At 44.9% G+C, this 13,770-nt stretch overlaps 1 long non-coding RNA gene across 1 annotated transcript in view; it reads right to left on the minus strand.

Annotated features, from left to right (window-relative positions):
- LOC127044264 (uncharacterized) overlaps nucleotides 1–13,770 on the minus strand; it is a 794,940-nt gene that overhangs the window by 530,257 nt on the left and 250,913 nt on the right. The gene's annotated exons all lie outside the window — the stretch shown is intronic.

Below are 13,770 nucleotides of genomic sequence, written 5' to 3' on the forward strand. Positions count from 1 at the left end.
CTTGACATCACTTCCTGGTTCCGTTATATTGGTATGGAGCTGGAAAGGGTTGCTTCTGATTGGCTACAAGGCAGCAGGGTAGCTTGTTGCTGGGTAGAGTTGCCACTTGTTTTTGATTGGCTCCTGGCCCCGACCAATCAAACAGCTGAGGCTCAGGATGTGTGCCATTTTACCTGGCTTTCTGAGCCTGTGTTGCTAGCATTCTGAGCAGTATGTCTCAGTTTATATGTTTATTTAAATACTATTTACAAAATACGGTGTACAGTAAATACATTGATGTTGCCACACAAGTCATCTATAATTATTCATTTAGTACAAAAATCTGGGTTATTGTGGTGAAAACAGTGCATCAAGCCTTGGTTCAGGAACCAATCCCCCCCCTTCATACCATTGATTCCTATGGGAAAAACGGTTTCGAATTACAAACTTTTGACTTACAACCCAGTTCTGAAGAACACATTGTGTTGTAAGTCCAAGGACTCCCTTTAGAATGAAGAGACTCTTTAAATATTTTCTGTAAGAGGAGGAAAAAATACAAGATTTTCAAGAAAGAAACTACATATCTGTACCTCACTTGGAGAATTTAACCTACCCAACCTTCATTTATACAGCATCACATTCAATATGATTCTGACTGTATATTTACAAGTAGTTCTCAGTTATTAATCATGTCTCTTTATGGATCCTGAAACATTCAGATCCATATATTGTACTTCCATAACATAACCTAACCTCATGCCTATGTATGAAAGAGAACTCCAATTGTCTTATAGAAAATAAGCAAATGCTTTGCACACATGCTGCAGGCATAATGCTAAGTCACCAATCTGCTTCCAGCAATTTTATTGCATGGATCTTTGTCTGCAGCTTGGCAAATCTCCCTTGTTTTATGGCATGTGGTGTTCTGGCATATAGTATTCACTCTTTTGCGGACACACTGTGAAATCTTTCAATAGTTTCTCAGTAAAGATTTCTTTTACTATAGATCTAATAAAAGTGACTCATTTACATAAATGCTATTTTGTTGCCAATGGTAAAATTCCCACTCTGTTTCCCTTACTGTGTGTGTGATGGGCTATCTTATATGATGTTGCATATGCAGAAATATACCCAAGTTTTGGAATGGACATCAAGACCCCAATGATATTATTGTTGAAAAAAGACTTTGGGATGAATATTACTCAGGACTCAGAGGCTTAGCATGTGGTCACTAAGAAATCCATTGTTGATCCACTGCTCAGGACTGAGGCAATCATATGCAATGCAATCCACAAAGTGTTCAGAACTCAGTTTCATCATATGAGTATAATGCAACAGATAATATGCTGTAAGTGTGGGGGAAATACATAACCTTAGATTACCCTATAGTATGACTTTTGGGGTGTTACTATTGTGAGACTAAACCTTATGACACGTAGGTTCACTATGGAATTGATTTATTAGCACTCCTCTTTATTCAGACTTTCTTTAAATTCTCTGTGTGGAGACACACCTTTGGCAAACACTGTTTGTTCTCTAAGCCAAAGTGAAAAGAGATACTTCCTAAGCAATGGCTGTCAAAAGAATAAACTGAAAAAAAATGGAAACCCAAGTCAATGCTCTAAAGAGCCAGATCCTCAAGTAGACCTAGACCATTTTATCCCAACTAGAGATATGGCTTATGTTTTAGTAAGGTTACATACTGCATTAGATATTGTTATATGTGAGAAGTCAGAACAAAAAAGATTTCTATAGTCTGGTCACTTCAGAACAGAGACCTTGTCTATATGTTTTTCTGTAAAATACCTAGCACACTTCTGGCACAAGAGATGAAATTAACACTCCTGTGAAGTGAGCAAAGACAAGGTCTGTGCACCATTTAAGTCTGAGTCCTTGCTTATCTGGGTGGTGCACTGGTCTCTTTCTGGATCTCTACACCACTGTTAAATTTTACTCTATATAAGTAAACATAATAAATATATAAATAAATAAAAATTAAATTGGTGCCCTATTAATTAATTAACTTGATGAAATTGCATCCTACTTATCCTCCACTTGTGGGTGAGTTATGTCAAAGTCTATAGATGAAGATTTATACACACACACGCGCGCGCGCGCGCGCACACACACACATTTTAACTCTCTCTTTATCTTTTGAAAGGCAAAGTCTGGTGATATAGTATTAGCTCACAGACATTAAACAACTGTGAAATGTCTACATTAGATGATCTGTTATTTGCATTTTATAGCTGCGCTGCGTAAGAATATTCCTATAAAATAAATGCATTTTATTTAGCATATGATAAAATATTAATTATATAAATAAATACAATGTCCTCTTTAGTGGGCTGATGCTCCTCAATGGAAAATACACACCCTTTGATTGATTGCTACTGCAAGGCTTGATTCCAAGTCTTCATCCTCTGCCTCCACTCTGAACTCCCTTCTTTTAAATTCTGGTGATGTTAAAGTTATTAGCATGATGCTGACAGTGATGCTGATATGTGGTGTTTAAAACAAAAGTTTTTGAATTATTAACGAAATTACAAGGGCAGAATCAGATATTCGGTGGAAGCTGGGAATCTTAAAAAGACCAGTAGCTGATACGAAATTTTAATGAGGTCCAGAATATCACTGAAATGCATCATTTCATTTGCCATTAACCTTTTTGATGTGCTGCTCTGAGGTCTTTAACGTCTTCAGACAGGTGCCCTTTAACGACAAAAACAGGTGACTGTTCCATTTAAGTGAATATGCTTAACAGAAACATGGCAGTGGAGTGAAAAGCTTTGGGGGAGGGGTAAATATGAAGGAATATAGAAGGTTTGCAGATCACTGAGGACAGAAGGTTGGACTCCTTGGCAGAACTGCTTGTGGAGTAGAATAAATTGCTTGAAATTAAAGATAACAAAGGGACTAATGATCCATTTCTGGGAGAGACTGAGCATTCTCAGCTCCTACAGTTCCCTATAAAAATCATGTCTGACAATAATGTAGGCGAGAACATGATGTGGTCAAGTGACCTCAAAGTTGGATGCTGACAGGTCCTGAATTCTAACTCTTGTTTTGTTCTTGCCTGTCTGTGATTCTTGGGCGAGTCATTAAGTCCCAGTTAATCAAGGTATTTTCAGCATGTGACTCCTTTAAAGCATGTAAGTCCTATTTGTCACATTTCACTTCACTGGCTTTAGTGAGACTAAGAGAGAGATGGTGGATGTTCCCTCCATTGTAAGGGAGTCTCAGCTACTCCTTCACATAAAGGCCAGATGCTCACAACCATGTGTATGTGCAGCCAACAGTCCCAGAGGCAGCTGTTCTCACTGCTTAATACTTGACATCAACAAGGCTGCCCTAATCTGATATTGGTCTATCTCCAAACTTCCATATAATCTCATTTTGTATTCATTCTGTTTCTGTTTAGGACACTGGCTCCCAAGTCTTTTTGGTGGAGCCCCTTAGGAGGAATTGCTGCATGGGCATGCCTTCCCTTATCCCTTCCCACCATCTCCTGACACATTTGCCACCATCTGTCTTATTCTGTCCTTTTTCTCTCTTGATTCTTTTTTATTGTGTTTTCTTTTTTCTTCTTTCTTCCTCCTCACCCCATTGTCCTTTACTGCACATTATTATTTAATGACACAGTCTTCCCCCAATGCTCTTGGAAGATTATTTCACAGTCAACTACTGAGAAACTTGTTCAACCTACACTTTTATTTTCTCAGTTTCATTCCATAACTCCATGTTACATCACCTTGAGCCACCATAAACACTAGCTCGCTTTCCTTAACTTTTACACCTTTCATCTTCTTTTAGATGGGATCGGGGACCTTAATTACTCAAAAAAAGGACAGAATCATTAAATAGATATTTTTTTAGAGCAGAGGCTATTCAGAGGGAATCTCAGTTGTTACACATAGATTAGTTGTTAGATGGAATCAATGATCAAAAAGCAGCAATAGGAACAATTAGTAAAAGAACACAAGTGTGCAGTAGAGTTAGGTGCAGTATTTGGAAGAGAACAAATTATTGTGGAGAATAACTACTAACTCCTGGGAAGCAATCAAAAAAAGATGTGCTTTCTGCCTTTCTTATCTCTTAAAACCTTCTATGCCCCTATGTGATAATAATTGCTGACTTAATTGCTTGGAGTTTCAGTGTCTAACTGAGGTCAGAACTTGTGTGCTTTGTATTAGTTTATTTATGGAATGATTTGAAAGGTCTTTGTGAAGGTGATTTTTCCAGACTCGTTAAATATTTAAAAATGAAGGGATTTAGAAAGTTGGCTACATTTCTATGAGCACAGAATCAAACAATTTACTATTTAAGGACCAGAAATCAATTAAAGTAATAGAAGAAAGGAAACTACTAAACAAATCAAGGTTAAGAGGCACTATATATTAGTGAAGGACTAGATAGGTGACAATTATTAATGGGCATTGGCTCTGTTTGGTCAGTGATTATAAACCAAACCATACAAAATAATCTCAATAAAAATAAATGACCAGCTGTCAAACATGAATGGGTTGATGGAGAATCTGGTAAACCCTCAGACCATGAGGACACCCATCACAATGCTTACTGTATGTGCTTTAATTCAGTAGACACTTACATTAATATTACTTGCCAGAAATTTCTGACTCCATTCAGGAATCTTTCCATAATACATTGAAAGCTGTTAGCTGCTTTACAAGAACAAGCATATATTTTATGTTATTGTTACAGACTATGAATATTAAATAGGTAGCCTGGAACATTTTGGAGGAGACTCAACAGTTTCAAAAATGGTGAACATTTATGATATATGTATATATGAATGAAATGTCTATGGTTGGATTAACAATAGGAGGAACAATAGTCCTGTGCTTTTGTCTCCAGCTCCTGGAGTCGTGATTATATCAGACTAAGCTTTCATTTAGGAAAATAACATTTCTAGCCCACATGGCTGCAAAGAAAAGCTTCAAAAAGTGAAACCATGCTGCCTGTGACATCTGTTTGAGTCTGTAAACCATCTTCAACTGAGGAAGGCACAATGGCTTTTAGAACCAGGGAAGAATCCACACCCATGATCAAGAGCAAACAGGGCCAGCTGCAGCTCTAGGGATACCACTGTGCTGTTGCTTGTGGGGCCATGCTGTCTCTCCTGCCACTGGCCAATGCTATGCTGAGGTAATGATGGTGGGAACCCACACAATCTTCTGTTTGAGTGAATGAGGGCTCTGTCTTCACTCCTGAACTGAACCCAGCTAGCTTGAAAGGCAGGGAGCATGGTGTGATAGGGAGAGAATCTCCAGCCTGCCCAAAAAAGGAGCAGTTGCAAGCCACTTACAAATTTAGCATATGGATCTTGTGTGGATATATGCCAAAATCTTCCAAAGCAGAGATGGGGGTAGAGCTGGGCAGAAGACTGTGAAGGGTGGGAGTCTTGGGGTTCAGATTTCTTTAATCCATTTCTGAGGACTTGCTTTTTATGAAGAGAACCTTTTGATAATGTTAGCTATGTAAGTGGCAACAAAACAAATGCTTTTAATGCCTGTTTAAAATTGAATATGTTTAGGTATGTCATTTTTTAATAATAATTGAATGTGCTTAATATACTGTATAGCTATCCAGACAAGGCAACTTATTAAAAGATGCACTCATAATTAATGCTTCTCAGTAGGTAAATTCAGGCCCATTCCTGATTAAAAAGATGGGCAATACAAGCCTTCTCTTCCCATAGCTCCTTTCATCTCATTTTCTACATGGGCTCCAAATGACAATAAATTTACTGGTGCTCACATAATGAAAGTGAAAATGCATCTATATGCATGTGTCAAAGATTCTAATATTTGCATGCAGGCTTAACACATTTATATCTTGGTTTGCACACATGCTAAAATTTGCACCGACCAATGTCAATAAAGAGGCATGTTTTCCTGTAGACTTTAAATTATTTACGGTGTTTGTACAGGTCTTTGCACCTGCTCTCTGCAGTCACAAGTTTGTGCATGGACAAGTACAGTATATCCGCATGGTAAAGGAAGCTGGGCCTTTGAAAATGTACACCTGAGACAGAGAAACTGGAACTTGAGGAGAAAGAGCAAAAGCCAAGACGTTAAACATTAGGTTCCTAAATGCATATTTAGTTGACTAAATAATGGCCTGATTTTCACAAGTGCTAAAAAAAATCATTTTCCACTGACTTTAGAGGGGGAGAAAGAGGAAACATCATTATCCAGTCATTCCCAATCCCTCTAAATCCCAGTATAGGTGTCAGCTCTCTTAGCTTTATACCTGCAGAGGCTCAGACCTGGTCTACACTACGCGTTTAAACCAATTACAGCAGCGTTAAACCGATTTAACGCTGTACCCGTCCACACAACAAGGCCCTTTATATCGATATAAAGGGCTCTTTAAATCGGTTTCTGTACTCCTCCCCGAGAGGAGTAGCGCTAAAATCGGTATTACCATATCGGATTAGGGTTAGTGTGGCCGCATCAACGGTATTGGCCTCCGGGAGGTATCCCACAGTGCTCCACTGTGACTGCTCTGGACAGCAATCTGAACTCAGATGCAATGGCCAGGTAGACAGGAAAAGCCCCGCCAACTTTTGAATTTCATTTCCTGTTTGCCCAGCATGGAGCTCTGATCAGCACGGGTGGCGATGCAGTCCCAAATCCAAAAGAGCTCCAGCATGGACTGTACGGGAGATACTGGATCTGACCACTGTATGGGGAGACAAATCTGTTATATCAGAGCTCCGTTACAGAAGACGAAATGCCAAACCATTTGAAAAAAATCTCCAGGCTATGATACAGAGTCCACAGCACAGTGCTGCGTGACATGCATAACGGAAAGCCAAAGAATCAAATGGACGCTCATGGAGGGAGGGAGAGGGTACTGAGGACTCCAGCTATCCCACAGTCCCCACAGTCTCAGAAAATCATTTGCATTCTTGGCTGAGCTCCTAATGCCTGTAGGGTCAAAGACATTGTCCGGGGTGGTTCAGAGTCTATCTCCTCAATTTAACCCCCCTCCCCCTCTGGGGAGGGAAAAAATCGTGGAAAAACGGGGAAAAAGGGGGAAAAAATCGTTTCTTGACTTTTTTATATGTCACCCTATGTATACTGCATGCTGCTGGTAGACACGGTGCTGCAGCAGTAAACAGTAGCATCCTCTCTCCACCCTTCCCCGGTGGCAGACGGTACAGTGCAGAAGGACTGATAGCTGTCCTCGTCATGAGCCCGTGAGTGCTCCTGGCTGGCCTCAGGTGGGGGTGCCTGGGTAAAAATAGGAATGATTCCTGGTCATTCCCAGTAGATGGTACAGAACGGCTGGTAACCATCCTCATCATAGCAACTGGGGGCTGAGCTCCATCAGCCCCCTCCCTTTCATGTGTAAAGAAAAGATTCTGTACTGCCTGGACTATCATAGCAGCAGGGTGCTGAGCTCCTGTCCCCCACACCGCTTAATTTCCTGCCTGGACTGTCATAGCAGCTGGAGGCTGCCTCCCCTCATTTTATCTCACTAACAAGTCACTGTTTCTTATTCCTGCATTCTTTATTACTTCATCACACAAATGGGGGGGACACTGCCACGGTAGCCCAGGAAGGTTGGGGGAGGAGGGAAGCAACGGGTGGAGTTGTTGCAGGGGCACCTCCCGTGAATGGCATGCAGCTCATCATTTATTTGGGATCTGACGCAGAGCGGCTGTGCTCTCTGGTTCTCTGGTACACTGGTTCTCTAGTACACTTGTCCCATATTCTAGGCAGGATTGACTCTATTTTTAGATACTATAAAGGAGGGATTGACTCGGGGAGTCATTCCCATTTTTGTCTTTGCGCCCCCGGCCGACCTCAGTCACGGGCACCCATGACAGCAGCAGACGGTACAGAATGACAGATAACCGTCATCTCATTGCCAATTTACAATGGCACAGCAGACGGTACAGAACAACTGATAACCGTCTCTGTTATCATGCAAAGGCAAATGAATGCTGCTGTGTAGCACTGCAGTAATGCGTCTGTTAGCAACATCCAGTAGATATACGGTGACAGTAAAAAAAAGCTGAAAGGGCTCCATGGTTGCCATGCTATGGCATCTCCCAGGGCAATCCAGGGAAAAAGGGCGCGAAATGGTTGCCTGCCGTTGCTATCCCGGAGGAAAGAATGACTGATGACATTTACCCAGAACCACCCGCGACAATGATTTTTGCCCCTTCAGGCACTGGGATCTCAACCCAGAATTCCAAGGAGCGGGGGAGACTGCGGGAACTATGGGATAGCTATGGAATAGCTACCCACAGTGCAACGCTCCAGAAATCGACGCTAGCCTCGGACCATGGATGCACACTGCCGAATTAATGTGCTTAGTGTGGCCGCGTGCACTCGACTTTATACAATCTGTTATACAAAACCAGTTTATGTAAAAATCGGAATAATCCCATAGTGTAGACGTACCCTCACAGACTTTAAGGTAGAAGGGACCATTATGATCATCTAGTCTGACCTCCTGCACAACGCAGGCCACAGAATCTCACCCACCCACTCCTGTAACAAACCCTTAACCTATGTCTGAGTTACTGAAGTCCTCAAATTGTGGTTAAAAGATCTCAAAGTGCAGAGAATCCTCCAGCAAGTGACCCATGCCCCATGCTGCAGAGGAAGGTGAAAAACCTCCAGGAACTCTGTCAATCTGCCCTGGAGGAAAATTCCTTCCCAACCCCAAATATGGCAATCAGCTAAACCCTGAGTACGTGGACAAGACTCACCAGCCAGCACCCAGGAAAGAATTCTTTGTAGTAACTCAGATCCCACCCCATGTAACATCCCATCACAGACCACTGGGCATATTTACTGCTAATAATCAAAGATCAATTAATTGCCAGAATTCAGCTATCCTATCATACCATCTCCTCCATAAACTTATCAAGCTTAGTCTTGAGGCCAGATATGTCTTTTGCCCCCACTACACCCTTGGAAGGCTATTCCAGGACTTCACTCCTCTAATGGTTAGAAACCTTCGTCTAATTTCAAGTCTAAACTTCCTGATGGCCAGTTTATATCCATTTGGTCTTGTGTCCTCATTGGTACTGAGCTTAAATAATTCCTCTTCCTCCCTGATATTTATCCCTGTGATATATTTATAAAGAGCAATCATATCTCTCCTCAGCCTTCTTTTGGTTAGGCTAATCAAGCCAAGCTATTTGAGTCTCCTTTCATAAGACAGTTTTCCATTCCTCGGATCATCCTTGTAGTCCTTCTCTGGACCTGTTCCAGTTAGAATTAATCCTTCTTAAACATGGGAGACCAGAACTGCACACAGTATTCCAGGGCAGTATTCCAGATGAGGTCTCACCAGTGCTGGTCCTTGCTGGGGGGTATCCCAAGCAGGTTAGAGGAGGTTTCCATTTCCCTTGTACCTCATGAATGAAGTGGATAAGGACACAGAGTCAGCCCCATAAATTTATTTTGTTTATATACATTTACCTTGAAAAAACAAATATTTTGGGGTGAGGTTTCAGGGTTTGTTTGTTTGCTCACTTGCTTGTTTCTTCCCATTTTAGAATATTTTTGCTCCACTTTTCAGAAGTTTCAGAGAAGACAAAGGACTCTCTGAAAAGTTGTAGTGCTTTAGAACTTAAAACTTGTGGTGGTATATCAAGTCCTTGGCAGGAGCGGCGCGAGGGTTTTTGGCACCCTAGGTGCAGGGCTGGCTTGCCGGTCCCATGGCTCTGGTGGACCTGCCACAGGAGTGCCTGCGGATGCTCCACTGGAGCCGCGGGACCAGTGGACCGTCCGCAGGCACGCCTGCTGCAGGTTCACCGAAGCAGTCTGCCGCTCTTCCAAATCTTGGCGCCCTAGGGGACCGCCTAGGTCACCTAAATGGAAGCGCCGGCCCTGGTCTTTGGAGATATGTCTGCATGGTAGAGAGAGCATTAAAAAGTTAAGAAAACAGTAAGAGGAAGAGAAAGATGAACAAGAGTTAATAGGAGCTCAAAATATGGTACACAATATACTGTTTGAATTGCTTCCCTATTTATAGCATCTTTAAAGCATGAAGTTCCCATGTCTGACAGAAAGAGAAAGCACAAGAAAATCAATAGCTCATTACGAAAATGGTTGGGATGTCAGTTAGCTTCCCAAAGGAAGATTCTTTACAAAAGATCTTGTAAAGGAAAGCTTCCCCTGTCACCATTAACTGATGAAACCGAGGTAACTGCTAGCAAAGCAGTAATGAAACCATGAGGGTCAAAGGATGAAAGTGTGTGAAAATAGATACTATCATTACTGGAGATGAGCAGTGAAAAAACCCACTAATTTTCTCTGCCTCCACTTTTCACAGTGAACTATATTTCTTCGTTGTTTTAAGAGAGGAGGAACTTCAACAATGCAGGGAAATATAGCAGGTGTGAAAGTGTGCAAAACTGTGGGTGCGCTTGGCAAAATTTAATGTAAAAATGAATTACCAATAAAAATATAAACAGTTAAAGAACATTTTCTTGCCATGTTTCTTTCAGAGAGCTAGAGCCAAATTCACCTCTGGCGCAAGCAAATCTTTGTTGACTTCATTACAATTGTGCTTGTTTATGTCAGTGATGAATTTAACCCATAAAGTTTGGTCAATACCCTATGAAGTAAAGGAGAGCTCAAGAGTGGTGCTCAGTGGGCTTTAAATCAGACCCATAATGAGGAAGGCTATTCCTCATTCCAAAGCCCAGCATTGTGTGACCCAAAAACCCTAATAGGGAAACCCGCCCCCTTGACCCTACCTTACCCAAGGCCCCAGGCTTTTTGCTGAGAATAGAGTAAGAGTAGGCCCAAAAGCCTTTAGCTAAGAGCAAGAGTTTTAACTTTTGCTAAACTTGTTTTTCTGTACAAAGTGCATGCTGAGGCAGAAAGATGTGGTCAGGGCCCCAAAAAGGGGAACTAGAATTGGATAAAGGGGAAAAGACGGTTACTCACCTTTGTAACTGTTGTTCTTCGAGATGTGTTGCTCACATCCATTCCAGTTAGGTGTGCGCGCCGCGCGTGCACGTTCGTCGGAAACTTTTTTACCCTAGCAACTCCAGTGGGCCGGCAGGTCGCCCCCTGGAGTGGCGCCGCCATGGCACCCAATATATATCCCTGCCGGCCCACCCGCTCCTCAGTTCCTTCTTGCCGGCTACTCCGACAGTGGGGAAGGAGGGCGGGTGTGGAATGGATGTGAGCAACACATCTCGAAGAACAACAGTTACAAAGGTGAGTAACCGTCTTTTCTTCTTCGAGTGATTGCTCACATCCATTCCAGTTAGGTGAATCCCAAGCCATACCTAGGCGGTGGGGTCAGAGTGAGAAGTAGCGGCATGGAGCACTGCAGATCCGAAGGCCGCATCCTCTCTTGACTGCTGGACCAGGGCGTAGTGGGAAGCAAAGGTGTGGACCGATGACCAGGTCGCTGCCTGACAGATTTCCTGGATGGGCACACGGGCGAGGAAAGCCAGCGACGACGCCTGCGCCCTGGTAGAATGCGCAGTCACACGGCCCGTAGGGACATGGGCCAAGTCATAGCAGGTCCTGATGCAGGACGTTACCCAAGAGGATAACCTCTGGGAGGAGATAGGAAGCCCTTTCATGCGGTCCGCTACCGCCACGAAAAGCTGGGGGGATTTGCGGAAGGGCTTAGTCCTCTCCACGTAGAACGCGAGCGCCCTACGGACATCAAGCGAGTGGAGCTGCTGCTCCCTGCCTGAGGAGTGAGGTTTCGGGAAAAAAACCGGGAGGAATATCTCTTCGTTGACGTGGAAGGCTGAGACCACCTTGGGGAGAAAGGCAGGGTGTGGTCTCAGCTGCACCTTATCTTTGTGGAAGACCGTATATGGGAGGTCCACCACAAGAGCCCGGAGTTCCGACACCCGTCTAGCTGAGGTGATAGCTACTAGAAAGGCAGTCTTCCAAGAGAGGTAAAGCAGGGAGCAAGTGGCTAACGGTTCAAAGGGGGGTCCCATGAGTCGGGACAACACCAGGTTAAGATCCCAGGTTGGAGCAGGGGGACGGACGTTAGGGTATAAACGTTCCAGCCCCTTAAGGAATCTAGACACCGTTGGGTGAGAAAAAACAGAGCGACCATCCGCACCCGGGTGAAAGGTGGAGATAGCTGCTAGGTGAACTCGCAACGACGATATGGCCAGACCTTGCAGTTTGAGGGACCAAACGTAGTCTAAGATGTCGGCTACCGAAACTTCCATAGGGCGGAGATTTCTCTCCACGCACCAACAGGAGAAATGCTTCCACTTGGCCGAATATGTCGCTCTCGTGGAAGGCTTCCTGCTGCCCAAAAGCACCTCCCTCACCGGCGTGGAGCAGCGCAGCTCGGAACCAGTCAGCCACGCAGGAGCCACGCCGCTAGGTGCAGCGACTGCAGGTCCGGGTGACAGAGGGTCCCGTGCTCCTGGGTAATCAGGTCCGGGTGAAGGGGCAGGGGAACTGGGTCGGCTATGGTCAGGTCCAGCAGCATGGGGTACCAGTGCTGTCTGGGCCATGCCGGGGCTACCATGATCACGTGAGCCCTGTCCCTGCGCACCTTCAGAAGGACCCTGTGGACCAGAGGGAACGGGGGAAACACATAGTACAGGTGGGTCGACCACTGAATAAGGAAGGCATCCGCTATCGACCCGGGCTCCCTGCCCTGAAAGGAGCAGAACGCTTGGCACTTCCTGTTCCCCCTGGACGCGAAGAGGTCCACCCGGGGATAACCCCACCTCCGGAAGATGGAGAGGGCGACGTCCGGGCGAAGGGACCACTCGTGCGACAGGAAGGATCTGCTCAATCGATCCGCCAGCGTGTTTCGTACTCCGGGGAGGAAGGAAGCCGTGAGGTGAATGGAGTGGGCTATACAAAAGTCCCAGAGTCGCATCGCCTCGTGGCACAGGGGGGAGGATCTGGTGCCGCCTTGCTTGTTGATATAATACATGGTCGTCGTGTTGTCGGTGAACACCGCGACACAGCGACCCTGAAGCTGATGACAGAACGTTTGACAAGCAAGGCGGACCGCTCTCAACTCCCGCATGTTGATGTGTAACCCGACCTCCTCCTGGGACCACAGGCCCTGCGTTCTCAGGGTCCCTAGGTGGGCTCCCCAGCCTAGATCTGAGGCATCCGTTGTCAGGGACACCGAGGGCTGAGGTGGGTGGAAAGGGAGACCCGCACATAGCACGGACTGGTCTAGCCACCAGCCGAGAGAATCTAACACCCTCTGGGGGATTGTGACTAGCATGTCTAGCGGCTGTCTTGTCGGCCTGTAATGATCGATGAGCCACAACTGGAGGGGCCTCATGCGGAGCCGAGCGTAACCGGTCACAAAGGTGCAAGCCGCCATGTGGCCTAACAGGGTTAGACATGTCCGCACTGATGTCAAGGGGGCTGTCCGCAGTCGTTGAACAATCGCCGACAAGGCCTGGAACCTCTGCAATGGCAGTAAGGCCCTGGCCACAGTGGCGTCCAGGACGGCCCCGATGAATTCCACCCTCTGTGTGGGAATCAGGGTGGACTTGTCCGTGTTTATCAGGAGGCCCAAAGTGGCGAACATGCCGGTGATCACGCGGACATGGCTGCAGACTTGTTGTTCCGACGTGCCCCGAATCAACCAATCGTCCAGATAAGGAAACACGTGGATACGATTGCGCCGAAGATGCGCCACAACAACTGCCATGCATTTTGTAAACACCCTCGGGGCCGTGGACAGGCCAAATGGGAGGACTGCAAATTGGTAATGAAGGGGGCCCACCACGAAGCGAAGGAAACGTCTGTGGTGTGGCCAAATGGCAATGTGAAA

Source organism: Gopherus flavomarginatus, chromosome 2 (assembly GCF_025201925.1).
Source record: "Gopherus flavomarginatus isolate rGopFla2 chromosome 2, rGopFla2.mat.asm, whole genome shotgun sequence".
Lineage (NCBI taxonomy): Eukaryota > Metazoa > Chordata > Testudines > Testudinidae > Gopherus > Gopherus flavomarginatus.